General features: G+C 40.6%; 2 long non-coding RNA genes across 2 annotated transcripts; one reads left to right on the plus strand and one right to left on the minus strand.

Annotated features, from left to right (window-relative positions):
* Positions 1-586: 586 nt before the first annotated feature.
* Positions 587-14,047, minus strand: LOC144060069 (uncharacterized). The gene is made up of 3 exons (XR_013295840.1): positions 13,196-14,047; positions 2,599-2,657; positions 587-623 (listed from the first exon to the last, which is right to left on the minus strand). It is a non-coding gene; the product is annotated as an uncharacterized LOC144060069 (long non-coding RNA).
* LOC144060070 (uncharacterized) lies at positions 5,669-23,270 on the plus strand. Its single transcript, XR_013295841.1, has 3 exons — positions 5,669-5,748; positions 10,121-10,218; positions 23,163-23,270. It is a non-coding gene; the product is annotated as an uncharacterized LOC144060070 (long non-coding RNA).
* The last annotated feature ends 4,390 nt before the right edge of the window (positions 23,271-27,660 follow it).

Here is a 27,660-nt window from a genome sequence, read left to right on the forward strand (position 1 = left end):
ATTAATTCCTGAATTCCACAGGAATTAATTCTTCGAATCCTCAAATCAATTATAAGCAAGACATTCACTCGAACAAATGAAAGCGGCAACAATTAATGTGTAAAATTGTATTTTTATTGTAGGAATGTTTTCTTTTTGTTACATCACAGCTAGCTTACCTTTTTCTCATTGAGTTTGATGAATCGGTTGCCGATTATATTGCTAGCCAGAAACCCAGCAGACAATGTAGCTGTAGAATTGTAGCACACAGAAATCTACATTGTATGCCAGGTTCAGGACAAAGCAAATCGATGAGCTTCTGGAGGCCAAACAGGAAGCCTTTAAAGAAGGACGGTGGATAAGGACAAAAGCCTTGACAAGGGCCCCTTGTGGAGTTGTGACAGAGAACATCCTGTCTGCGGGGGTCACAGGATGGAGCGCCCTTCGCCACCACCTCTCCGATGGCGCGGCCAATCGGGAGGCTCGGAACGCCACCAGTGGGTGGAGTGGAGCGTAGCGGGAAGTAGGCCGAGCCGCCAGAGACCCAGTAGCCAGATGTAGCTGCTGATTGCTACACAGGATCTACACTGCCTACTGAGCAAGTGACGGCCGCCGTGCGCAACCGGATCCGGGGGCGAGTCCGTCTGCAGGGGAAGAGCACGGAACATCCCTTTAATACAACTCATGGAGCGCAGCCCGAGGGCGGGGAAGGATATGGGAGATTATCCGCTGACGAACATCTCCAAGCATGGCATTATCAGTCGCAGATTCCTGTCATTCTTTCCCATTAGCCCCGAGGCCATGCCGGCTCCAGCTACGACGCATAATGGAGGCACTGAGGCGGTCCTAATAAAATATCACGTAGTGAAGAGCCCAACGCCGCATACCTGAGAGCTCGTGACCGCCACATTGATCAAATAGATGGCGGCCAGCTGACGCTCACTTGACTCCAATATTGCTTTTATTAAGGACTAAATGTGCTGGCCTTTTTCCCAAACGTCACACATTCCAGCTATTAAGGCTCTTCCTCTGTCACGTTGTCATTGTCACGGTGCACTTTTGGGCCACACTAATGCCAAATATCCGAAAACACTTTCAAGGCTTATAATGGAATGCTATAAGAGGCTAAGCTAATGCCTTCAACATTAGACCCTATAGGAACTCTGATGGGTTTTTTTTTTTGTTGATTTTCAAATAATTGCTTTGAGAGATACAATGAACTCCCGCTATATCACAGTTTTTAATCAAAAAAGTTTATTTATTTATTTATTTTACCGTCTTTTACAGTATCAGATCAGAGATGCCGGGCGGCACTGAGGTCCATTCAAAGACATGCAGCATAACAAAAAAATAAAAAGATGGAGATTAATAATAATAATCATCATAAAAATCTAAGTTTTATAATTACCCCAACATATACGTTTGCCTTTCTGTGACGGCATTAAGCTAGCAAAACATTTGTTAATGGTAGAACATTTTGGCAAGAAGCACGTACGCTTTGCCTCTTATTTGGAGAACTGCGACCCTGAGAGTGTCTTTTTGTTCCTTCGAAGTGATATTTGAAGTTTCTTGAATGCGTGACAGTGACATGAGGTGCTAAGTAATACTTTTAAAAACATACATGGGGTTTCATTGCAAATGCTTCTTATTGATAAGTTAGGATTTATTTTCATGTCACTCAAAAAAAACTTTATTTTTAATCCAAAAACTATTTTTCGGCATTTTCTGGATAAAAAGAAACCCGCAAAATTAGGACATTCATTTTTCTTGGACAGCAATTCTAAGGAAATTAGCAATTATTTATTGTGTCCCTCTTCCATAAAAAAAAAATATATATATATATATATATATATATATATATATATATATATATATTTATTTAATTTTTTATTTTTATTTTTTTACCATTAAAACAAATAATTGTCAATCTTCTGTGGAAAGATATAAAAATCTGGAAGAATTTTTTTTTAAATTGAAGATCCAGAAAGTAAAAACCCTGCAACAGTTTGGCTTTAGCCCCAGGTGCTAGCTAGCTATTTCCTTAGCTAGCTCCCATGGTGCTCATTTACCTGCTACGGAGCTAGCTAGCATCAATGGCTAAAGCCAAACAGTGGGAGGGTTTTTGATTTCTGGACATGGACTTGCCACTTCTGGTGGGCAGCTATCTATTGCAACGTGACACAACGAAAATCATGTTGCTAAAAAAAAAATTATTTTTCTTTTATTGTTTTAGACACACACAAAAATAACCTTCGGTGATACATGCTTCTTCCTACTGATCAGTCATGCTATGAAAATTGGCATCTATTGCATCGCTGTGGGATAGAAATAAAATAAAATAAAATGTGGGTCTCTAAGTGTTTTGGTTAAAAAACAACAACATTTGCCCTTATGGTATGGGAAATAAAACAATTCATGCATTTTAGGTTGGCTATTGCAAAGCAAATAATTTTTTTCTTCAGGTTTTGGATGAAAAGAAGAAAAAAAACACAACAAATTTGGAAGACGTGGTCCCTATTCAACAGCAATGTATTTCAAAAACCTCTTTGTATTTCTAAATATGTGAACTGGATCAAACAAGAAAATGGAGACCAAAGGAGGTCAGAGGTGGATATTTACCTCTCTTGAAGGCTGTGCCCAACAAATGGCTTTCGGGGGGAAAGCTTCACTGTGTTGACCTGAAATGAAACAAAAATAAATAAGTCGGTCAGCCACAATAAGCTCCATTTTCGTGACCGGCATAAATCCTGCACAGTAATTCTTTTTTGCAAGTTGGTGGATCTACGAGAGCGAATCTGCACCGTTGCGGGAGTGGTTACAGCCAAGTTCAATCATGGCCAATTAAAGCGGCTCCATTCATTCCGTTCAAATGTGACACGCAAGTTGTGCACGAGAGTCTTGCCATAGTGGAAGCACATCTACAGTACGCCATAAAGTGGACACCTGGAGACCAGCCCGTCACCCCGAATTGTTTGCGTGCCCGTCCCACCCCATAGCTGTGCCACCCAGTGGGATGATTTAATGAAAATATAACACAGTGATTCAAAGGATTTGATGCTTTATGTTCACATATTTTTAAAGGAAATATGTCGTGTTACATTGACTTTCTGCCACAAGATTGTCATTCCATCAGGCACATCTCCAAGACACACTCGAAATCAGGGGTGGGCAAACTCGGTCCTCGAGGGCCGGCCGCAGTCCTTCAGGTTTTGGAGGTTTCCCTCTTCCAACACAGGCTAATTCCAATCAATAGGATCGTTATCAGATTTATGCAGAGATTGCTGATGAGCTGATCATATACCAGCTGTGTTGGAAAAGGGAAACATGCAAAGCCTGCAGGACTCCAGCCCTCGAGGACCCAATTTGCCCACCCCTGCTAACTGCACCAGCCCGCCCAACTTGGCGCAGACCGTTCTGCCAAATTGGCAAACATGCACAGCTAGCCTTGTACTCAATCCGAAAATCAGGATGCGCGTCTACGAAAATAGAGGCCAGTGTGCTAGCATTTGTTAGCAGGATTGCATCAAAACTACTTTGGGCCAAAGAAGAAAACTAGTGAAATCTGTTGACAATTCGGGAACTTCCAACATGACACTTGTCCTTCAGTAAGCATTGCTGGCACCAGTGAACTGGAAGAAAATGAATACTGAATGGGATCCAACTGAACTTGTCTGTTTCTTTTGTTAGCATTAAATGTTTATACATTATCACTGTCAAATGAATAGCAACATCTCCCTTTTCTTTTGTCTACAAATCAATTCTTGTTGACAGTTGTTGTAAACATTTGATGTTTCCTGAACACTGTTTTGCTTTTCTCTCCTAAAAACATGTTTTTGTCAATGTATTCAATAAAAAGAAAAAAAAAGTCACAAAATATGGATACGTATGCTTTACAATGTTGTTGTATTAAAGATGTTGTCAGCGTTACAGGTTCAGGTGTGATACTAACTCGACCAGATCGTCGCGGTTGAGTTTGCCCTCAGTAATGAGAGAGATAAGTTTCTAATCTCTTAGCTGCGTCTTATCTCTGACTTTTCTTTCCATGCTTTGGTGATGCTGACACCTCTGCCGTGCCGGCACATGAAACAATCCCGTTTTTTTCCACTGGAAGTGCCGAGTGGAGTCGTGATAGCGGCCTGAGGTCGAGGTTCAACGGGAGGAAAGGGGAACTAATACAAACATGTATTTCTAAATATTTCTAAAGGCTTAAATAACAACGATTTTTTATTTTTTTTAATTAGTACTGTCAAAATTAAAGCGTTAACTAATTCATTAATCACAAAAAAATTATTGCATTAATCATGTATTAACATAAATTAATCACACTATTAATTTTGACCACAGATTATCCTTTATCTTGACAGCGGGTGGCTACGTTTAAGGTAGCACAGGTTGTGTTTAAGCAATAAACATAACTTTATGCATTAAAGTAAACATTTTAATAAATGTTTGCGTATGACTTTCAGAATATTTGTCCATGTCAAAATACTGGCGCCTTTTTTTTTTCTATTTTAAATTCTGCAAGTAATTAACTGATTAGATGAGGATGAGAGCGTGCAGTGGATCAAAAAATGTTGAAGACGTCTTCATAACATTAAATGTTGAAATAATTAACATATAACAGGTGCTCTTCAAATTTGGCGGATCTTTTTTTAAAATTTAAGCTTTTTTTCATCAAGTCATTAATCGTGATAAATCCAAATTCTAAGATGTGATTCATCTGATTACATTTTTTTTAATCATTTGAGAGCTGTAATTGTTGATTTTTAATATACAGAATATTTTTAATTTCAAGTGCTGTAAAACCAGAAATTATTTTTCTACAGAAATTACGGAATCTTATTCTATTCAAAAACTATTTTTCCTGCTTCATCAAAAATATTTGTATTAATTTAAATGACTGAAAAATAAGACAAAGGAAGTCTTTTTTTCTAAAACAAAACATAAAATATAATAGAGTTTACAGATATTTCTTTAAAATATTATATTATATATATTTTTGTATTCTTCTAATATCAACTTTGTTTTCCTCCTGTAAAACTAAGAGCTTAATAAATGCTTATTTTTAATGAAGCAATCATTTCAAATTATTTATTTATTCTAAATTTTCTGAAATATTTGTGGATAAAAAGAAAAAAAAGGATAATTTTTCCCTGGATAGCAAGCAAAAAAAAAGTTGATAGATATTTCTGGACTGGACAGCTACTGTCCATTTTGTTGTGAGACCAGAATTTTGTCAGGCTAACCTGCAAACAATTTTTAGAAACGCAAGAAAGAAAGAGAAATAAAATCACCTTTTTTTTTTCCAGGTAAAAAAAACTATTACGAAAACTTCATTGGACAGCGACATATTCGTTTTTTTTTTTTTGATAACATCAATAAACTACACGAGACAGTCAAAATAATAGGAACAGCTTTTGTGATGCACTGCAAGCTGCAGACTGTGGAGGGGCGGGGCCAGGCGTGCCATTCCATTCCTGCCTGCACTGGGCAAGTCTATTCCTAGAGTGTGGTGAATGGCAGTTGATGTGGGTTTCCTCTGAGCTGCCTGGAAGATGACTGGGCCTGACCACATCCACATTCGCACACACGCAGACTCACACACATTCACAAAGTGACAACTGCTGCGAACACACACTCATGCACGCCCGCGCGCGCTCACAAGATCGAGCAGCACATTGTAGGGGAAGCGAAGAGGAAGTGAATCATTACCCTGCCTAAGCCTCAAAGTAGGGGGTGACCACTGGACAAGAATGGGTGTGTGCAAACGTACGTTTCATTTTTGTTACAAGCGACACTGGTGTGTGTGTGTGTGTGTGTGAGTGAGTGTAGGCATGTGTGCATGTGTGTGTAGGCATGTGTGCGTGGGTGGGTGTGTAGGATGTGTGAGCTGGGTGTGGATGCATTCCCTTTCTCTGTACTGCGTGCGGTACACAGCACTCCGCTGTTTAATCTAATGGGAGGTAACAGACAATGGGGAGGCATGATGGTGGAGTTACAATAACACTACCGTGTCATTGAATAATGACACATCTACTGAGAGATCCCTGTTCGCAACTGTATGGCAACCACTAGAATGTGACCACATTTCGTTTCAATATTTGTTTATTCATTCATTATTTTTATGGTAACTCCTACTTCCATGCTCGTGTTGTATAACTAACTATGAGAGTAATTCAAACTACCTGGGCTACCTGTGCGCATTGTGTGTGACAGAACTGTTTCACGGCGCAATTAATTGATATTATTCTCAATGATTCTTATCATATTGTTCTTGGGGCATTGATTTGATTCCAACTGGACAGTTCTGGTTTGCCTAGAAGACATTTTTCTGTCATCTGAGCAGGCTTCATCAGTTCATGCACATAAGCTCGATATGACAGCTCTATTAGCAAGGTGGCTAACAGCTAGCTAATAGGCTAATGCTAACCAAACCACATAAAGAAGACCTCAGTGTAACGTACCATTGTGCACTTTACAACATTTTACCTGAATGGATTGCTTGTTGTTGCTTGAAGGATTTGTAACACAAGATTTAGTTTTGGAGAAAAGCATAATGAGTCCAAAATACAAATGTAGTTTTCACTGTTGAATGACATGACAACAACCTATTTGCGACCTCCAAAACACAAACATTTAAATTTGTCTCAGGATTGATATTTTTGAACAGTTTCTGTCTATACGCTAGTAAAGAATGAGTTTTAAGTGTGGAATCTGAATGACACAGTAATGACGGAACACAGCGTGTGGACATGTTTGAGTTTACGCTTCGTAACATTTACTACACAATTTATGCACCCCAAGAGTCACATTATTAACCACAGCCACAGAATATTTGCTAACAAAAATGCTAAATTAAAATGTGTCTTAGTGTGACACAATAATGACACGTCAGTGATAATGTTGGTTAAACTGAGAGTCAATTCTACAAAGTGCTCTCGAGGACTGCCATCAAGCCAGTAGCCAATCAGATATATCAGCAATTTGATATTCAGGTCCACTAGAAACTGGCTGGTAGAAGAAGTATTACAGAGTCCTTTTCTGTTCCCCATCCAAAGAGTTTTCGCTACCCTGGTATAGTCGATCAAGCAGATGGTCGCTGCCACACAGGCTGGTGAAGTCTGTTTTCCTTCTCTCTCGTGACACTGCCTTTAAATGCCTCGCTGTAAAACTGAACCCAGAATGCTTCCAAGTGGTGGTCTTGAGAGTCTCACATCATGCCAAAGCCAAGGAGAGTCTCCAGAGGGAGCCCCTACCTCGTACCCCGGACTGCCGACACCCCTTTGCGGGCCCTTCCAGGGGGCTGGACTGATGGGAAGGAGTTGGCACATAGACCAAGGAAAAGCAAACTTCTTCCTTTCACTGCTTCAAGCCTGGCAAACGCGAAAAGAAGCCGAGTGAGGGCGGGAGCAGGGATTGAAACACATGCTGAGACGAGCGATGGACGGATCCACAGTCACAAGAAACTCCTGTGTCCCCCGTCACCTTTTGGGGGTCACGGTATTTTACGCTGGGACCAGCAGTGCACCACGGCGGCCATAAATCGACTTCATTAGGCTCAACACAAGGCAGCGTGGAGGCTATAATGCTATAATGCAATAATGCACACTCTGTTTGCAGCGCCATAACCCGGCTGCCCGTGCCTGACCTGCCCCCACCTGGAATGCTAACACCACACTGATAAATGCACCATAGAGGACCCGGACAGTCGGTCCGTTTATATGGACACTTAAGTCGAGCTACGACAGCGCCGCGGTTGCAGAATGTCGCTGTCAAGCTTGTAAATCTTTGCTGATCTACGTCAACATAAATATGTTAGATGAACTACGACAACTTGATTATCTTAGTCAAGCTGAGATAACGTGAATGTCTATGACAAGACAAACATCTTAGTTGCATTAGCACATGGGCTACGACAAAGTGAATGTACTTTTTTTTAAATTCACGCTACAAACCGTGAATTTCTTAGTTGAGCTTCAACCACGCTAATGTCTTAAGTGAGTTACAAAAACATGACACTACAACAGCATGTTTGTCTTACTGATCTTCAACAACAGATATCGCTAATGCTAAATGTTATCTTGGTTGACAGTTCAGCAGCGCTAAACAAAATAATGCACTCTCCATCATCCAACGTTTTTTGCTCTGTCCCAACAGCTGTTGAGGAGCTGGCTATGCCATTTACCTCGCATTGTAACATTGGAAATTTATAAAAATATATATAATATAGGAGCTTGCGTTGTCTGACCGGGAAGTGGCGACTGCGAGGGGTAGGACTATATTTCCCATGATTCTTAGATGCAAAAGCAGGAAGTAGTTGTAGTTCAGGGCAATGCCTGATACCAATTAGATGCGGATGTGAATGAGAACGCAAATGTGAATTTGGAAGTAAATAGGAAGCAATTTAACAGTTAAGTTCCCCTTTAATGGGTTTATCGTATGAATCGCAATGACAGCTGTGAGACTGACATACATATGGCGGGGAAAAAAAAGGGATGCCGGGACGGGACCTGTATAATATCGGCAAAAAACAATAAGGTTGGTGATCTCCGCCAGCAAGCGGGACCCAAGGTTCAGATACGCGACTGTCCCAGTCAATTGGGACGTCTTGTCACCCTAATTCTAGTCAAGCTACGCCCACATGATTTTTTAAGCTAAGCTGCAAACTATGGCAACATAATTGACTTAAACAACAAATAACAATATTTCGGTTGAGCTGCAACAACATGAACGAGGCCTTTTCGAACTGTACTTGGTTTTCATGGCGTTCGCAGTGGGGCAGCGTGGAAGGTCTACAAGTGCCCAAGGCAAGCTTGCCCATATTTGTAAGTTCTTCTAGCAGCCTATCAGGAATTGACTCGGAGGCTTTTCCCATCAGGTGGTCTTTACTCTGAAATCACTCCACCAACCCGTCTCCTATTGGATGAACTTATGACATCACTGTGACGCCGCTCTGGAGTTGACCATTTTTTCCAGCTCGAGTGCACGTCACATCTCTGCAATCACCCTCCTACTAGCATGGCGTACTGTGACGCGACACTGCGTTCTGTCCTCTTAACAATGAATAGTCGATGGTGAACTGAGCATTACTAAGCGCAGTGTGAAAAGCCCTTGAGTTGAATCTTTTGTCAAGTTCCAACAATTTAAATGTCTTTAAATGTCGACAAAACAAAATGCCTCAGCCGTGCTATGACAAATTGAACCTCTTTGATCTTGAAGGAATGGCGGCAATGATACTCATGAATACATTTAAAACTTAACATTAAAATTATGTTCAAATCTGAGCTACGGACAATTTCTTTTTCTGTCATTCAAGGTCAACAGTTCTACAACTTTTAACTTTTGCAAAGAAATTGAAAAAAAAAATCTTTGGAAGCAATATTTAAGAACATAATGGGACTTGAGGAAAGACATTAAACTCACTAAATATCGGCATGTTCGCTCATGCCCGGTTAATTGTTGGGGAGAAAGAGGAGAATAATCCTGCACCATGACTGCTCATATTGTTCTTTTGTTAGACTCAGCACTAGCCTCACAAGCTTTTTGGGTCGTTTTGAGTGACAAATGGCACCCGTGTCAACTGGCCTTCTTGTGCTCTCCCCAATAGACAAAATAGGTGTAATGGGAAGCTATGTTCCTTTTTAGCTTCCTTGTAATGGGCCTTTTCCGCTTGATGGTATCGGATTTGAACTACTGGACTGACAACTTTGATTCATTATGATGGTTTTACACTACTTGGGTCACGTGAGCCAATTTATTGATTTTTTTTTTTTGTCATGTGCTCCCATTGGGACTTATATGGAATCGAATATCCAATTATCTGAATCAGGCCTCAATCATATGTGAATACAAATTTGATATGATTTAGAGTTCTATCAATGTGAGTGCATTTCAAACGGACAGATCGCATTTCCTTGTCAAATGGATTGTTGAGTGTAATTTTTTCATTTGAAAATACGGATTTTTAAAAAAAAAAAGTAAATTGAGTGTTTTTGGAGGGAGCTAAAACAGATTAATTGTATTTCAATTTTTTTCAAAGGGGAAAGATGATTTGAGATATAAGTGTGGTCACAGAACAAATAAACGTCTATCTCAAGGCATCACTGTCACATTTTCTAATCGCATAATCCATGTTTTTCAGTGTGTAACAGTCCAGTTGCCACCTTATTCCAGTGTGAACCTGATCAGCAGGCGTCACAGCTTGGTTGCGACGTTCCGGTCGTCTTGTATGCTATCTAGGTGAGTGTACTATCCCGACTGACGTGCTTCCACTTTGAATAATCAACCTGGCTGAGTCATGCCGTCCACTGATTACCTTCAGAAAACAAAAGGAACACCTTAAGAACAGGCCGCCCATTTATTCTACTTTTCCATGACGTGCATCCGCCATGGACACACACACACACACACACTTGAACGCACCGCTTATTGGAATTCAGAGTGGGGCCCAGGTAGGGGAAGCTATGTCCATATATGAGCATAGGAGGAACCGGGCCAGGTGTGTGTGCACACAGACAAAGTGTAACCGTGACGTCGCCGCTGCGCTCTTAACTCCAGCCTGAGAACCGTGGCCTGCCTTGTTGCTGTATAAACAAGCGCGGCGTCACGCGGCCAGCGAAGTGAGGGAAAGTAACGAAGGAAGGAATGAGCGCTCATATAGTTGACATTGTTCTGTTGCTGAGCACACTTTTCTTGCATAACTACACTTCAGGGGAAAAAAATTGGCACGTCTGGAAGACATGACCTCCATGACAGCCTTCAACGCGCGCACGCGCGTGCCATGCGTGTGTGTCAATGAGAGCAAAAATGCTGGTCAAATGAAAGGCTGCCACAGGTAAATTATGGCTTGATTGTTGAAATGCGATGACTCAACAAAGTCAACATAGCAAAGCGAGGATGTTTAAGAACTCCGTAGTTAAAACAAAGAAGCCATTAAAACATAACAGGAATGCTCAGATGTCTTCAGAAAAATTAACAGGAAACTTCCTTTTTACTTTTTCAACTTGGTCCAAGGAGTCAAAATGTCTGCCCTTAAATCTTAAAATTGCATTTGAACTCCGTGGCTCCAAAACAGCAGCACCTACTGAGGTGTCACCCAGACAAATTGAAGTGTGGATGCTTGTAAATCCCTGCACAGTATTAAAGTATTAAATATGTTCCAGTAGTCTCGGAATTTTGGTCACTCCCCAATGTTGTGTGCCACTTTTTTGTTCCATCTAGAATGCCTTAATCCCCCAATAATAGTAATTTTTATTTAATTTATACATAAATATGATACACATACATATATTTTTAAAAATAATTTTCTATTATATTAAATACAGTATTACTCGCACTAGTCTCCACCCATCTATAGTTGAGGAACTAAATTCCTGGATGGAGCGTCCTTTTTTAAATGCCTGATTAATATTGGCATTCCTTAATGTTCAAATAATAATGGAACATAATATTACAATAAAATATAAACCATATCATTATTAGTCCTAGTATCAGTGCCCTCTTGTGGCCGTTTTACAATCACTAACTAGAAATAAGCAGAAAAGAAAATTGCCATTAATTTCATGCAATTTTAAAGAAATGCTACATTGGCATACATGACTCTTTCTTTTAAATTATCTGTCATTGTTTTTTTTTGGGGGGGGGGGGATTTTATGTATCAAAATATAATGGTATTGCTACTTGGTGTCGGTGACTACTTAAGAGTTGAGTACTCGTACTGGTATCGGTCTGAAAAAAGTGCTATAAACATCCACACAAACATACATAAGCCTATTAATAAATTGTCAAAGCCAAAATGTATCGCACTGTGTTCACACTTTGAATTAGAGTCAAAAAATTTTTATTGCTTCGTGAAATTCGTTGTGATCAATATTTTATATTTACATTACCATTTTATCAAAATTTTTGAGGAACTGCTTTTCAATTATGTCCTTAGAAGGCCATAATAAATTCACGCATTCAATCATGCATGTTTTGGGATTTTTTGTAGTTTTATTTGTTTTTAGAGTTGCGTCGCTCTGGCTTTCCCACTTTTCGCCGAGAGCATTCGCACAGCTTTTTGTCAAAATGTGCAAAATAATGAAACGCGCAAAAACCTAACATGTAATAGCAAATTTCCCATTGTCTCATTTCTTTCTGTAAAATTATTATTTTTTGGTGTGCATATTTTACAGCCATTACCACTAAATAATCCGACAGGATAAATTGATATTTTTCTCACCCCTCCTCCTTGAATGTGTGGCTGCAGGAAGGCGTCAGGCCTGCTTCCTGCCAAGTAGGACAGGGCAGGGTTCATTCCATAAGGCAGTGTTGATAAGGCAAAGGAGAGGAGGGGCGAGGTTAATGGAGGGAACGGGGGACAGATTCCACACTAATCTCATTGAAATTCCCGCCAAGCATCTCACCGCCAATTTCCATCGATGTGGACTCTTATCAAAGTGCTTGGACAGCAGATCACTCGCATGACAATGCAATTTGTGCAATTCCAATGATAGCCTGAAGTGAAGCTATATCGACAAAACCTTAACATTCCGACTCCGTTGAAGAGATCTGCATGTTGGAAGTTTGCAGGAGCACGACAACTCGTGATTAATTGCAATTGTCACGATGAGTGTGAGACGTTTGCAAGAACAACATCAGAGAGCACGCATAAATAAATAGACACACAGTGGTGGTCAGCTGGTGACTAAGCCCCCTGCTCCCCCCCCCCAAAAAAAGCCCAAACACAAGCACATCAAACCTCGGCACAGCCAATCAAGAGCCGCGTCCATTCATAGAGTCCGAGCTGTGCGATATGACAACCCCTCCTCCCTCCCGCCTCCTACTCCAGCCGCTTCATTCATGCCGCCACCGCCGGCGAACAGAATGAACGCTATGTGAGTCAAACCGAGGCAAGAATGAGAGAGGGAAGGGCGGGGGCTGTTTCAGCATGACAGAGAGAGTAAGCGGCACCTCCATCTGTGGCGCGTCGAAAGTCGGAATCAGCTCTTATGACACCAGTACACCGGTCATATGATTGACAAGAATCAAAAAGCACTTGTGCCGACCCGAGAGAAAAATGCCCGCCGAACCATTTCTGGCCCCCCAACCCTCAATTTGGAGACCAACCTTAAATCTTAACTTAGAACATATGATAGCCATCAACAGCAGCATGCACACTCAAGTCTGGGAACTTTTTAACCCCCTCCCCTCTTTTTTTTTTTTTTTTTTTACTTACCCAAGCTTCTGCCTCCTGGCCATTTTCGCAATGAAGGGGGGGACCTCCCCACATCCCTCATCCCCTCCTCCTCTTCCCCAGTCTCCTCCAGAGAGTCCTCCATTTCATACTGTCCCGGTGCTGTCCCGTGCTCTTCTGCCTCCAATCGGGATTCCAGCGTCACTCTTTAAACTTTTGCCTGCTCCATCAGTGGGCGAGAGAGGAGGAGGAGGAGAGAGAAAAAGAGAGAGAGAGAGAGGAAAGACGCGATTGGGTAACAAGTTCTCACCCACATCCTCGCTTGGACAAATCACACACTCTCACTTTCGAAAAAAAAAGAAAAAGAAAATTCTTCACTCCTTCGCCTTTTATTCCTGCTGTTGCATTCTTCTAAGTGTAATCAGTAACAGGCCAGTGACACACACACATGCATATATAAATAAATATATATATATATATATGTGTGTGCGCGCGCGCGTGTCGTGAGTGTGCGTGTGCGCATGCGCGCGTTTGCGTGTCCCGTGTGTCCCTCTGGGCGAAAGGTGCTTTCCCAGCGCTCTGGAGTCATCACAGCCGTTAAAACTCCACGAGCCAAAGTAGCGGTATCACATGTTTCCTCTCTATCTCCCTCGCTCGGCCCCCCAACACACACCGTCTCTCTCACACACATACTCAGGATCAGTGCTCCAGCACTCTCTTTATAGCGTGGCTCTTCAAATGAAGAAGAAGAAGAAAGAAAAAAAAGTGGTGGTGGGGGAGGGGGGGTTTTGCTCTGTGAGCAAGCGAAGGGGAGTGTCTTGTTACACGGCTCTCAATTGAGGTTAGAGAGAGGACATCCATTGAGAAAAAAAAAGAGAAGGAAGGACGAGGAAGGAGAGGGGACGGGGTAAATTGCGTGAGTGCGCGTGTGCATCGTCAGGAAACCCCCGGCAAAAGAGCTGGGACGCCTGTGGAAATGGACCTGAAGGGTGGAGAGCGACATAAGTGGCTGGGGTCTTCAGCCACTAGAACAACCCTTAGAGACCTCCACCAAGGCCAAATGATCCAGTGATTTGTATCAGCACTAAATTGTACAAAATGTACAATTGTCATTTGCATTAATGATATATAGCACAAATCCATGGATTTGTATATAAAGTATTAATATAATTTTGCTACATCAAATTATACTATAAATGATACTATTGCTGCTGCTGTTCTCACTGCCAGATGTTGTGAAAAATCGACATTAATTTGTGACATCTATTTACTGATGTAAAACTGGAATTTCACTATTGAGGGTCTTATGACGTATATTGTTCTTTTGTAGGACCCAAAAAAATCCTGTTTACGTGTGTGAGCGGACAATTTACATACTCATATCCCGATCTAAACCCTGAGACATGGACGTCATTATGCAAATAGACACATTTCTGTTTTGAAAGTTCTACAGATTAGATACATTCTATTCATGTCACTCACCAGTCACCACACTAATAAATTAGTCCGTTTCCTCCTTGCTCCAAGAAGGTCCTTCTGTCCTACGTCGCCATGTTTGTTTACCTTTACTTGTGTATTTTTTGTGGGTTGCGTGCCAGATGCACATACTTATATGCACAGATATGCATATATATATATATATATGTGCGTATATACACACACTTTAAAATTGTCACCTTAGAGACAGAAAATAACGTGAAAACGCTACAGAGAAATTGATGTAGCCAAGTTGGGCTCGCTTCGAGGGTGGCAACGTAAGATGGCCGCCGTTGTTCCTGTACTCAATAGACCAAGATTCTTGGCGACTAGAGCATGCGCAGAACACAAATAATAATTTTATTTATAATTTAATATAATAATATATATATATTTTTTTTGTAATGTTGATAAACAACAAACAAAGAGACAAACAAACAAACAAGCAGATAGTGCTGAACAACTGGCCTCCAAGCCACACTTCTTACTTGATACAAGTAGTGACATAATTAAAAGACGCACGAGGTGACCACAGCGACTGAATAGGAAGTCGCTAACGACACGGGCGGAGGTCCCTACCATGTGTTGACCTTAGAACAACCCTGGTTCTCGCCTCTGGTGTGGCCCCTCATCCTCCGCCAGCCTTCACCTACTTCCTGCCATTCTACCACCACGCACGCCGTGGCTGCCAACCACGCCTATCGAATAGTGCGCACCCTCACCACACCCTTACCCACCTTTCTCCACCCACTCGCTGGCTCTTGGGAGTTGAGGGCGGAGGGTGGGAGTTTCAAACCTCCAGGAATGACATAGCTGGTCACTTACTCACAGGAGGTCGTGTGACTCATCAAAGGCAACGCTGCTGCACCCATGTTACACACACATTGCCACACATACACACTTCATTCATAACTTTTAAATACACTCCCTGACTCACTTCCCAGGACATTTGACCCAAATAGCCGCAGTTCTTTTCCTGCTAAAAGAACAAGTCCCGAGCTATGAATTCCATCCGAATGTTTACACCTCTCCCAACTGAGACAGATTTTTTAAAAGAGAGAATTACGCTTGTTTCCCACCCTGGCTATGATGAGCTCATGCGGCTGTGGAGGTCCCGACCCAATGTGTAGCACCATGATCTTATATAATTGTTGTCGCCCAGAATAACAACAGTGTGACATAATGCTCCTCACAAACTATCTCCCTATAATACTAGTGTCATCTTCAGCAGAACCGAAAGAATCTGCTCCAATTTAGTCTCGGGTTGGTCTAAATCTCATTTTGGCTTGGTTTAAGCAAAGTGTTGGGTTGGTCTAGATCTTGTTAAAGGCTTTTTCTAAACCAGGATGCGAGATAACATAAACTTGTCTATATTATCAGTTATGTGATCTCAATTTTGGAGGAGGTGAAATATTGAAGATGCGCAGAACATAGGTTTGGCAACTGCTGGGCGATAATATTGTTATTGTGTTCAAAATGTGGTCTTGGCTTCGGCTGGTCTAAACTTAGTTCAGGTTTGATCTAAGCAAAGTTTAACTTGGTCTATACTTAATTATGGGTTGTCTAAACCAGGGTTTCCTAACCGGCAGTGGAGGTACAGTAACATTTCAGGCGTCATCTTTAATAAATGACATTAAAGTTGTATAAGGGGTGCAAGAAATCCTTTCATCTTCAGCTTAATTTTGCAAGTGGTGGAATTTATGTTCTGTCGTCGTGCAGTGTACAAAATTTGGGTAACTGCTGATATATAACACTGTTAGCGTGTGTAAAGTGCAATGGTACTGTTTTGGTACCATTTACTGTTATGAGCAGTAAGCACAAAGGGCTCTAACGCGGGGTGTCACGTGCACTTCAAAGACCCCGTGGTTGGGACTCAAGCGGTGATCTGATTTTGGCAAAAAGCCTTAGCCTCCAGCGCGGCGCTGGTTCGTTTTGACGACAGAGCGAGTGGGTGTGCGTGAATCACGGCCTGTCGCGTGTCCATGCGATGAATGAACGGGTTTGTGTTTGCATGTTGCTCGGCGTCGGGTCCGACAGGCGCTGGTGAGCTGTGGCAGCAGGCAACGCTCGAACGAGAGATGAGTCAAGACCGCAGTGGCTCGAATAACTCCAGTAGCTGCCAAAAAACATCAGGAGTCACATAAACGCCGTCTTTGGTCCCTCATTCGTCAGCATTCTGTCACCAATTTTGTACAAAATAGCACTTACTAGTCCAAAGGTTAGACTTTTTTTTCAGATTTTTATTTATTATGACAAAAAGTAACTATTTTAGTAGTGTTAAATTTGGTGGTTTCAGCATAGAATGACCGCCATGTTTGTGACGTGTCAGCATGTCTGCCATCTTCATAGTTTCTGTTATGGCACAATTCACACACATCATTTATTCATTCACTGGTAAGAGACCATCAGAACGAGTGTGCAAAAGATAAAAGTGCTTACTGTGAAGTGCTGATGCCTTTACGTAAAGTGTTGTGATACAATAAAATAAATAAAGCTCCTGCTGGAAACAGCTGAGTGTCATGATTGGGTATACATTTCAAATTGTTTTTAGAAATCTTGACTGCCTTGTTAAAGATGAAAAGGACCATACGAATTGTTATCAGTGTAAAATTCAAAAGGCAGCATCTGTGATAGTTTGTGAGGGTGTTTTAGTGCCCATGTCATGGGTAACTTCCACATCTGTGAGGGCACAATTAATTCATTCAGGTTTTGGAGCAACGTATGCTGCCATCCAAGCAACGTCTTTTTCAAGACAAAGCCAAGCAACATTCTGCACTTGTCAGAACAGCCTGGTTTCGTAGTAAACGAGTGCGACTTGCCAGCAGTCCAGACCTGTTTCCCATTGAAAACGGAGACCCTAGACTGCTTAGCAACTGAAGTTGTACCTCAAGCAAGAATGGGAAAGAATTCCACCTATAAAGCTTTAACAGTTAATGTCCTCAGTTTCCAAACCTTAATGAGTGTTGTTAAAGGGATATGCGATTTAACATGGTGGTAAACATGTAGCCTGGAAATCCAGACTCACTCGCGGCTTAGTCGGAGTCTGGTCAACCGCCCTATGAGTCGAATTTCTGAGGCGGGGCAAACCTGAGCTAACATACAGTGCAATGAACCAATGAGCAAAGAGCGGACGTGACGTTGAAGTCTTTTTTTTTTTTTCTCTCTCGAAGACGGAGTAAAACTCCAACATGGCTACTAGCCGAAGAGAGACAGTAGTGGAAAAACTTGAAGAGTGACGTCACACAAATAGACAAATTTGATTGGCCCGGCTTGTTTTGTCTATGGATGCCTGTCCACACCCACTTTCTTTTTGAAGAAAGTGGGTATGGCTTGCCAGGCTAGTAAACATGACCTTATTTGGAACACGTTGCGGGCCTCAAATTTGAAATGAATGAACATTTGCACAAAAACAATAAAGTTTATTGGGAATGTTCAATAGCAATTTTTTTTCAGACCGTTACCAGTACTCTTATACCAAGTGTCCAACACCACTAGTCCTTTTGACATAAAATTTCTATTAAACTAATGACATAATTTTAAGCATGATACTATGAAGTGGGAAAATAGGGCTGGGGGATATGACTGAAAAATATATCCCAATATACAGTAAGAGGGAAAATACCATTCATAGTACAAAATACAGGTACATACAAGTACAAAAAAAGTAGACAACAGGTGGGTATAGCTCGCTGTGTATATACACATAAGTAAGTAAAAGCGCTAAATTGCCTGCGCTGCATTCAACAGGAAAAATGTGCATCCACATGATGCCTATGTATGTTGAAGGACAAATTATGATCATCAATTTTTCCAAACTTTTTTGCATGATTGTTTCTTGGTTTGAAATTTCAATGTAAAACAAAAAAATGACATCTTATATTTGGGTTATTTGTACTAAAGGGCTCTAATCAGCGCGGGAAACGGGGAAACATGAACCACCTGGAGTTCTTTGGATCTCACCATTAAAAGTGACATTTAAAATATGCTGAGGTTTGTTGAAAAAAGGTTTGTTGTTTGCTGTTCTATCATAAATGAGCATTTTTTTGCCATTTTAGAATGTGACTCAGCCTATTGTGAGAATAGAACTGCCTGCTGGCTTTCTCTGGGTGGATACAAGGGCGGAGATGTGCATTTCAACAGGGGGGGCCCTTCCTTCATGTTCCCACACACACACACACACACACACACACGCACACACACACGCACACACACACACACACACACGCACACACACACACACACGCACACACACACACGCACACACACACACACACACACACACACGCACACACACACACACACACACACACACAATGGAAAGGAAGCTGGGGATTCCTGAGATTCCTGTGGACAAAAAGGTGTGAACTCGGGCAGCCGAGCAGCCTGGGAATTCTACTGCGGCGTGCTCGGGTAGCAGTTTAATGGCCGACGGAGGTGCTGGTGACACAGCCGCAGATAAACAAGACTTACACAGATAAGGTCAAAGAATTCAAACAACAGAGGAAAAGTAAAGGAGGGGTGGGTGGGATGCAACAGATAACAAAGATGATGTTAAAATATTTGGGATGTTTGGGAAGCTATCTTTAACATATTGCTAATCACTTCTCAGTCTTGCTGCCTTGTCTTTTTCTCATGCCCGATTTACAAACTAAATCAAGACATTTGCATGATTTCTTTTCACCAAAGACTCCAAAACACACCCCTGTCGGTAACTTCAAACAGACCAATCATCAAATCGCTTGCCACAATCGACCAATGACAATGTGGCGTCCCCTATTCTGAATAAAATCGTTATTAATGCTTGCACAGAGAAAAGTGAAATATTGAATATGAAAATATTTAACCAAAACAAAAATCATGTTCACCCAACCTAAGCAGACCTTTGTGACAAAAGTGTCATTTCTACGTAAAATGGCTTTCATTAAAAATTCAGCACTTGCTTCAACGTTTGCTTGTTTGCAGGACAGATTTCTATGAAACTGCAAAGAGAGTATTCGGATCTTCCAAACGATGCATTTCAATTTGATTAGGATCCATATTAACTTCTACGTTTTGTTGTTCCTGTCTACTTTCATTGGGGCCAACTGGTGCAGTAACTAACCCCATCCAGCAGAAGGAGCTGCAACTACAGGAGCGAAGTGAAAAAAACACTGCCATTTAAAAAAAAATGTAATTATTGCTACAAACAGCTGAATGAATAGAACAATGTTATAGTTAGGTATTTATTATAGGAATATTATATAACTTTAGCTGTCATTATTTTCCCTTAAACATATTGATTGTTATGAAAATTGCGGATCCATGAATACATTTGTTAGATTCAACATTGAAATATTCCAAAATAACAGACATCGAACCTCATAAACTACCAAACTATTTTTGTTTATTGATCATTGTGGACTATACATATATACCACAGATTCTTCATGTGTTAGAAACGAATTAGTAATGCACATGCTACATTTGCAGAATAGTTGCTCAGCTAGCATTACGAGTTTATTGATTTATTTTAAGATATTGCTCCACCAATTGCAAAAGGTCAGTATTCCGCTGAGTGCCATTTGAGTGGTGTTAACTTCACAAGGGGCTTAGGGGGGCATGCCCGAAGGAACCACACTGACTATATTAGGCCAGTATGTTTGTAGCAAGCACTCAATCCAACTGTGATGTCATGGTCACGCTGGCGAGGCATGACTGCATGTCTTATCTGTGCCCACTGGGCTTGCGCTCCATTGCTGTCTGTCTGACCCTGACTCCCCCAGTGTGTGTGTATGTGTTTGTGTGTGTGTGTGTGAGTGCATTACCCGGTAGTAACCCTGCTGAAAGAGGTAAACCTCTGCAGCTTCACCCGTGATGCGTTTGTGTCACACAGGAATTTTCCATGATTATGGGAATAATGACACATACTCTTCTATTTTATGCCACAAAAAAAATATAGTGAAGCTATTTAAGGCAGGCGTAACGAACGTCTGGCCGGGGGCCATTTGGGGGCCATTTGGGGGCCCAGGTATTATTGGCCAACAAAGCTTCCTGCATGGGCCTCTTTTTTGAGATCTGTCTCTGGCCCAACCCTACTCTGCCCAGCAACCTACAAGCTTGTCACGTCACTCGCATTCATTTCCAGGCATGCTGTCACCAATATGGTCCCTTCAGAAGATTACCAAATAAGACTGAACATTCAATAATTACTACAGTACTGTAAATGTTAGTCAAGTCTATTGTCTAATTATGATGATTATTATTATTATTATTATTATTATTATTATTATTATTGGACTTGGTTTATGATCCAACAACCAGCACTTGAACACTGATTTAAGGGCAATACTATTCCTTATAAATTGACTTTCTATTCGATTTTGTTGTTGCTCAAGAACATAAATAATATTCTTATATTTGCTTTTCAATCCTTTTTTTTGGTCATCATTTAATCAGCAAATAAAACCCCCCACATATATTTAATTAGGGTGGTGCCCAGAAACACACACACACATACACTTTTTAGGTACCTCACTTACTGAGCATTTAAATAAGGGTGGTCTTGACACGGGTCGATTTCCCCCCTTCCCCACATAAAAAAAAAAAGTTCAATCGTAGAAAAGTAGATAATATCTTAAGTTTGTGCTTGGGACATTTATGTCATTACTCATTTTTCAAGTAAGACTTCAAATGAGAGTTATGTTTTTCTATCCCTACAGCAGAGCCAAAATAGTTATGTTTGGCATCTTTGAGTAAACTTTGAGTATCACTCAAGAATCTTATGGTTGGGCTGAGTATCCTCTTTTTTTGGAAACCAAAAGATGGTCATACGCAGCATGATTTGACTGCGTTAGGTAAATGTCATTATATACCTTTCACTAACCCTGCTAACTGACATTTGAGTTAGAGTGAAAAAAGAATCACATGATGGGTTTTGTTTTTAGCTACGCTAGCGTCTTGCTAATGTAGCCTTTATGAACAAGCTTTGCTTGGTAATTCAGTCAAGTTGGAAGTCTAACTTTTTCTACATTTGATTAGTTTTACGTTTTCAAATTGTGAGCTCTACGTTACACACACAGACACAAACAGTTTGTCTGTTCACTGTTGTGTTTGCAGTAGGCTCCTCACACGGTTAATTAGTATGATATTTGAACCAGTAAATTCTATTGACATCTCATTCTTTCACTTCACAGGCATGTTTGAGTGGTTCCCACCCTCACATTTTTAAGACAGGTGATAAACGGGGTGAAAAGGTTACATTTCTCCAGCATGACTCATGTTTGATGAGTTGTTTGACCGGGAACATGTGAACACCCATGAAGCATCATCATATCATCAAACAACATTTAATGAAATTCTTATTATTAAAACAATCCAAACTTAAAATAGTACAAGGTAGTTTTTTTTTAAGGTCAGTATGAAGTAACAGGCTTCTTTTTTGGAACATTAACATAAATTTTGGGAGAAAATCTGACAAACTGTGCACACAACATTGCATGATATGATGCTATCATGCTAACTCATAACACTATTAAGAAAAGTGTGACAAATGAATGGAACTGCACCATTACAGTACTTGATGCCCTGGGGTAATTATAGGCATCCTTTGGCAATGCTAGAATAGTCACAACAGAAGAGTCCAACATCAAAACAATAGTGTGACAAATTCATGGTTCCGCACCATTAGTTGATGTTATTGGGGTAAATCCAGGGTCGGTGTTCAAACTACAGCCGGCTGTCCTTTTTTTTTTGTGGCCATGGCCTGTACTAAAAATATTTGACTGGCCTGCAACGCTGTCTAAAAAAAAGTGTGTTGGGGCAGCATGAAAGCAGAAGGTCCCTGACAACTACTACAAGTACTTTGACAAATACATTTATTTTATCTTCAGCTTTTCTATATATGTAAAGGCACAACGAAACTATTTAGAACTAATAAAGTAACATTTCTCTCCATTACAGTGAATCAAGATAATTCAATTTCAGAAATAAAAATGGTTTCTTCCTCATTCCACTGTGTCAAAGTCTGATTTATGAACAAGTCACATTACGGTAAAGATTTTTAAGTAAACAGTGCTATAAAGTTTGTCAACCTGCTACAGGTTGTTCTTCTTTAGAATCTGAACATGAGAGGTCAACTCTGTGCAGGGGTGCATCTATTCTAGTCGGCTACAGGGAAGTGGACCACCCCAAAATCTGGAAAATCCTAAACTATTTGCCACGTTAAAAAGAATGCTGTGATGTATTAGTATTTCAAAATAACTGTAATTTATACTGTACAAACAATGTATAATTTATTGATGGATTGGTTGGTGGTTGACGGTTTTAGCGTGTTTGATAAATAAAAGTGGCAATTGCATCCTTTGATTTTTCTGTACAGGAGTTTGAGAGGAACACAATAACTAAATGTTTAAAGGAAGTACGCTTAAAAATGTTTTTGGTCTGTTAATCACAGCATGTGACTGAACCAAATCGTGTAAGATTTGATAAGACAGTTAAGTCGCTAAGTCAGTCAGTACGAATCTAAGCCTGACAGTAAGTTGCTATTTTTTTACAGAGACACACAGTGTCCACCCCGTCAGCGGAGGCATGACAGAAATGTGACTCGTCTAAAGCAACGACGCTCCACTTGGTCATCACGGCACAACCCCCGCCTCCTGCGTCCTCCCCCTTTCCTCTTCCTCTTCCCCTCAGAGGTGCGAGAGGGAAAACATCTCTAGTGAGTGAATGAGCGACTGTGCTGCCTCGCAGGACACGAGAGCGGCGAGCTCTGCCAATGCGGTGAGGGGTCACGCCGCCAGGAATGCGTGGTCTCCGAGGACCGCTGCGTCGCTCTCCGGCTCCCCCGGTGGTGAGCGAGTGGCATGACGCTAAGCGGAAGCGCTTCTAAAGGCGTTTCCTGCTCTCACTTCCACCTGGGCCTACCGTACACGCCCATGCTGTCATCCACCACTTCCTCACCACTCCCTCCCGAGCCGCTCCCCCTTGGCGCCGACACCCCCGCCCCAGACTGGTGGACTCCCTGCGACTTTCCCGGAGAACCACCTTCCATTATCTTCACGACTGGCGCAACCCAGGAAGTGCAGTGAACGAGTGAGATCACTGAGTCGCGCTGGCCACTTCCACTTCTGAGAAAGCTTGATTGAAGTACGCAGAAATGTAAAACTCGTGTGTCGAAAAAGCAAAGAACAGTTACACATGTTTTTGACGGAAGTGTTCTTTCTGGTGTGCTGCTCACTCAGGGTTACAATAGTTTTACATTTTTCATTATTAGCTAGTCTATTTAGTTTTTTTTAAAAAATTAGTTTATTTTATTTATTTTTAGTTAGTTTTTAGAGCAAGGTTAATTGTTGTTATTTTTATTTTATTTTTTGAAAATGCTTTGTTCTAGTTTAGTTTTAATTAATGTTAGTATTAGTTTTTTTTTAAACATATGGAGTATTTGTCAAGTGCAAGATAAAAAACGTAACTAAGTATTGAGTAATAAAGTAAACTACAATTTCCAAATTACTGTTCGACCTTCCTTCTTGTGTACAGCCTAACAGTGCTACCAAAATACATTTAAAATCAGCCCCGACAATTCATGTATGATCATATTAATTGACCAAAAATATAATCAAGGGACATTTTCACAATTATAGTTATTTTTTGTTAATTTTACACACGTGAAATGTAGTTTCAGTTAGTTTGATTTTTTTTCCAAAGCGTTTTCTGTTGTGATTGTGTTGGGTTAGGTCATGAGGTCATTGTGTTGTTATGGTCCTGTATTTGTCTTTGTAGTACAGTCTAGGCATTTATTCTGTCATATAGAATTGTGCATTGCCTTATCTGGAGTTGCACACTTGTCAGTACGTCGAGGTTTTTGTGAATATGAAGAATGTTTTTCCACTTCCGTGTCCTGTCTGCTTCTGAGTCCAAATTGAAAATATCCTCACATAACTATTTCACTTTTAATATATTCCATTAGCAAAAATGTTTTTCGATTTTCATTTTAGTTTTTTCATTAGTTTTCATTAACTCTAACCTTGGCTCACATTGTCAGAACTTTGCTGAAAATTAAATGTAAGAACATTTGTTTTGCTGTTAACAAGTCCTGGATATCCTCATTTCCCTCTTAATATCCTACTAATTATAACCTCAGCTGATGAGTTTTGACTTTTATATTATCAAATTTACAACATTGCATAAAGTCGATTTATTGCAACTTAAATTTGGTTTGAGTTTACAATTTTAAAACATTCGCAAAAATAATAAGATTGATTTTGGAGATGCGATTTTGGGCTGTTTACAATAGGCCTTTATTTTTGTTATGTAACACCAGGGTTTCATGTGATGGAAGACGGGATAAAAATACATAAATAAGTGGGACTCAAAACTCAAAAATATTTTTGATAGTTCAACAATTCCTACACCTCTGTGTTGTCGTAAAAAAGTCAAAGTCAAAGTCGTAAACAATGTCATCACAAACTGATCAGTTGAGGCAGATAGCCACCACCCATTACGTCACATCACAATAACTTTCAAATTATTGCTATACATTAAAAAGCATGTACACCCTAATTTTTCAACTTACACCCTTTTGGACAAAACAAGAAGAAAATATATTTTTGTTGTTTTTCAAAATTCAGTGTCATGTCTATGCTCCCATGTTGAAATTAATTTCCGAAAATGCATTGTCACCTCGCATCAGCCGTCTTAACAGAGAAATGCTTGTTGCTACCTCACATGAAAGTCACATCTGAGGGCATGCAGGCCGAGGAACCGCTTGTGAAATCGTCTTAGCGCGTGTCGACCTGGCACAGTTAGTCCCCCTGATGTCACTCCTGATTGCTTGCGACTTAGCGAAGAAATACATGCTCAAGTGCGGCATGTGAGCGTGCTGCTCACGGCGGATTAGACTGGCTAGAGGTTTTGTCCCCAACAACGAGCAATTAAATGTGAGAAAAAGAGCGAGCGGTTCCAGCAGAGGCCTCCTCTGTCTAAAAAACAGGCTGTGAATGGACCGCAAATGTCTGCTCACACAGAAGATAAAGAACCGGCATCACACAAAAAATAGCGCCCAGTTGCAGTGTAGGCCTCTGCCAAGATTTTACAATTAATAAATTGTGACGGTCCCTATTTAACCCTACGTATCATATTAAACATTAAACAAGACATTTTGAGCCCTCTATTTCACGAGTATATTTTTTTCCCATTGAAACCCTGACGTATATGATCTGACACATGCATTGCACGGATAATCCATTAGAGGGCAGTATCACCCAGCTGATGGCTTTTTCTTGCACAATCGCCCCAATTGAGAAAGGAGCGACACATATACTTATTAATAGTGGGAAATGTTTTTTCAGATTTTTGTAAATACTAATATGTTTGATATGCCTGTTTGTTGTTATACTTTTGACATTGTTAAATGTACAAATTTAAAGCTTTGTGACCGGATGTATAAAATATGACACAAATCAAAAGTCATTTGTGGAAGTTGATTTCCCCCCCCAAAATTTTTCGTTTGTTCAAAAGGACTAATAAATACTCTATTTACAAACAATCAGAAATGTATCTCATACATTTCATGTTTCAGGCTTTATACGGTTAATTAAGGAAGTTTCTGCACTCAAATGAGCGCAGTCCGACAAGAATGAGCTGGATGTCACGCAAGTCGACAAATATGATTTTGCTCTAAGTTCGTCCCTGACCACCAGGCCTAGCAAATTGTCTGGGGGAAACCCTAAATATACATCAGATTTTTATCATGAATACACGTCAAGGTCAACATATAAAGGACTGAACAACAGAAATCACACACAGGATGATGCAAGACTTCCAAAGTGACTCAACAACAAAAACACGACTTCCTGCTTCAAGAACAATGATGATGTGAAACATTAGGGGAAAGTGGGAACAGTTTCATGGTCAGACAGATGGAGAAAAAAGTTCTTTTCACTTGCTCCAAATAGCCATCCAGCAGCGTCCTCTCATTTTGGGGTGCGCGGCAAGCTGACTCACGAGCGTCGGCCCACTCAACAACAACAACACCACCAGCACCACTACAACCGCGCACCGCCTCCTCTTCCTCCTCCTACTCTTCAGCTCAACCCCGACCGTACCCCAGCGTGGGAGGCAGCCCGGCCCGGGACCAGAAGAACGCCTTGGGCGAGGCGCACACACAAACACACACACACACACACACACACAGCCAGTGCGGGCCCACAACTCTGGAGCCGATTTTTTTTCATGCACCCACGCACACATTAACACACACTTCCAGCCCACACGCGGTACCCACGCTGATTTTTAAAGCACCTCTTTAATGATGTCATGTGCTCACATGTGAAGAGATCATGCAGGGGAAACACGTGGGAGTGTGGGGGCGCTACAGTGAATAGATGTGTACTGTAGCTACTGTTACATTTTGCACACTCACACACACACTACACGCTATGGAAACACTGCAAAATGTCTACACTTCTGGGCCACTACATTAGGTACACCTGACAATCTAGTGAGCCATGTCCAAAATTCTATTTTGAGGTATGAATCAACAAATGCTTGTTATCGTCCTTGCAGTGCATCATCCTGCATCGCATGATGATGCTGTGCAGTCAAGCGGGAACAAATACAAAATGAAATTTGATAAAATTATGATAAATTAGGAACATTTATGGGTTAAATGTAATAAATGTAATAGCTTATTGTCTTATAGAATTGTGTCTCATGTGGTCAGTATATGGCGCACTGGCCTAATCATTTTCTATATTGTTGAAAAATGCCTTCCAATACCTCCAATTTTAATGTATTAATCAGCTACATTTCTACTCATGTATTTCAAATAATAATAAAAGAAAAGAACTTCTAAATACCACATAATTATAGTTAATAAAGAACCATTGAATACAACTTTTGCAAACTTTAACATATAAACTTTAAAAAAAACAACTGAAAATGTTATTCTAATGGTGTTAATGTTTCAATTTTTATTTTATTTATTTGTTTATTTTTAACCTTTAAATTCTACAGACACCTTTTATGTTTAAAAAAATAAAATATTTTTTGTTCAC

The sequence above is a fragment of the Vanacampus margaritifer genome, chromosome 11 (genome assembly GCF_051991255.1).
Source record: "Vanacampus margaritifer isolate UIUO_Vmar chromosome 11, RoL_Vmar_1.0, whole genome shotgun sequence".
Lineage (NCBI taxonomy): Eukaryota > Metazoa > Chordata > Actinopteri > Syngnathiformes > Syngnathidae > Vanacampus > Vanacampus margaritifer.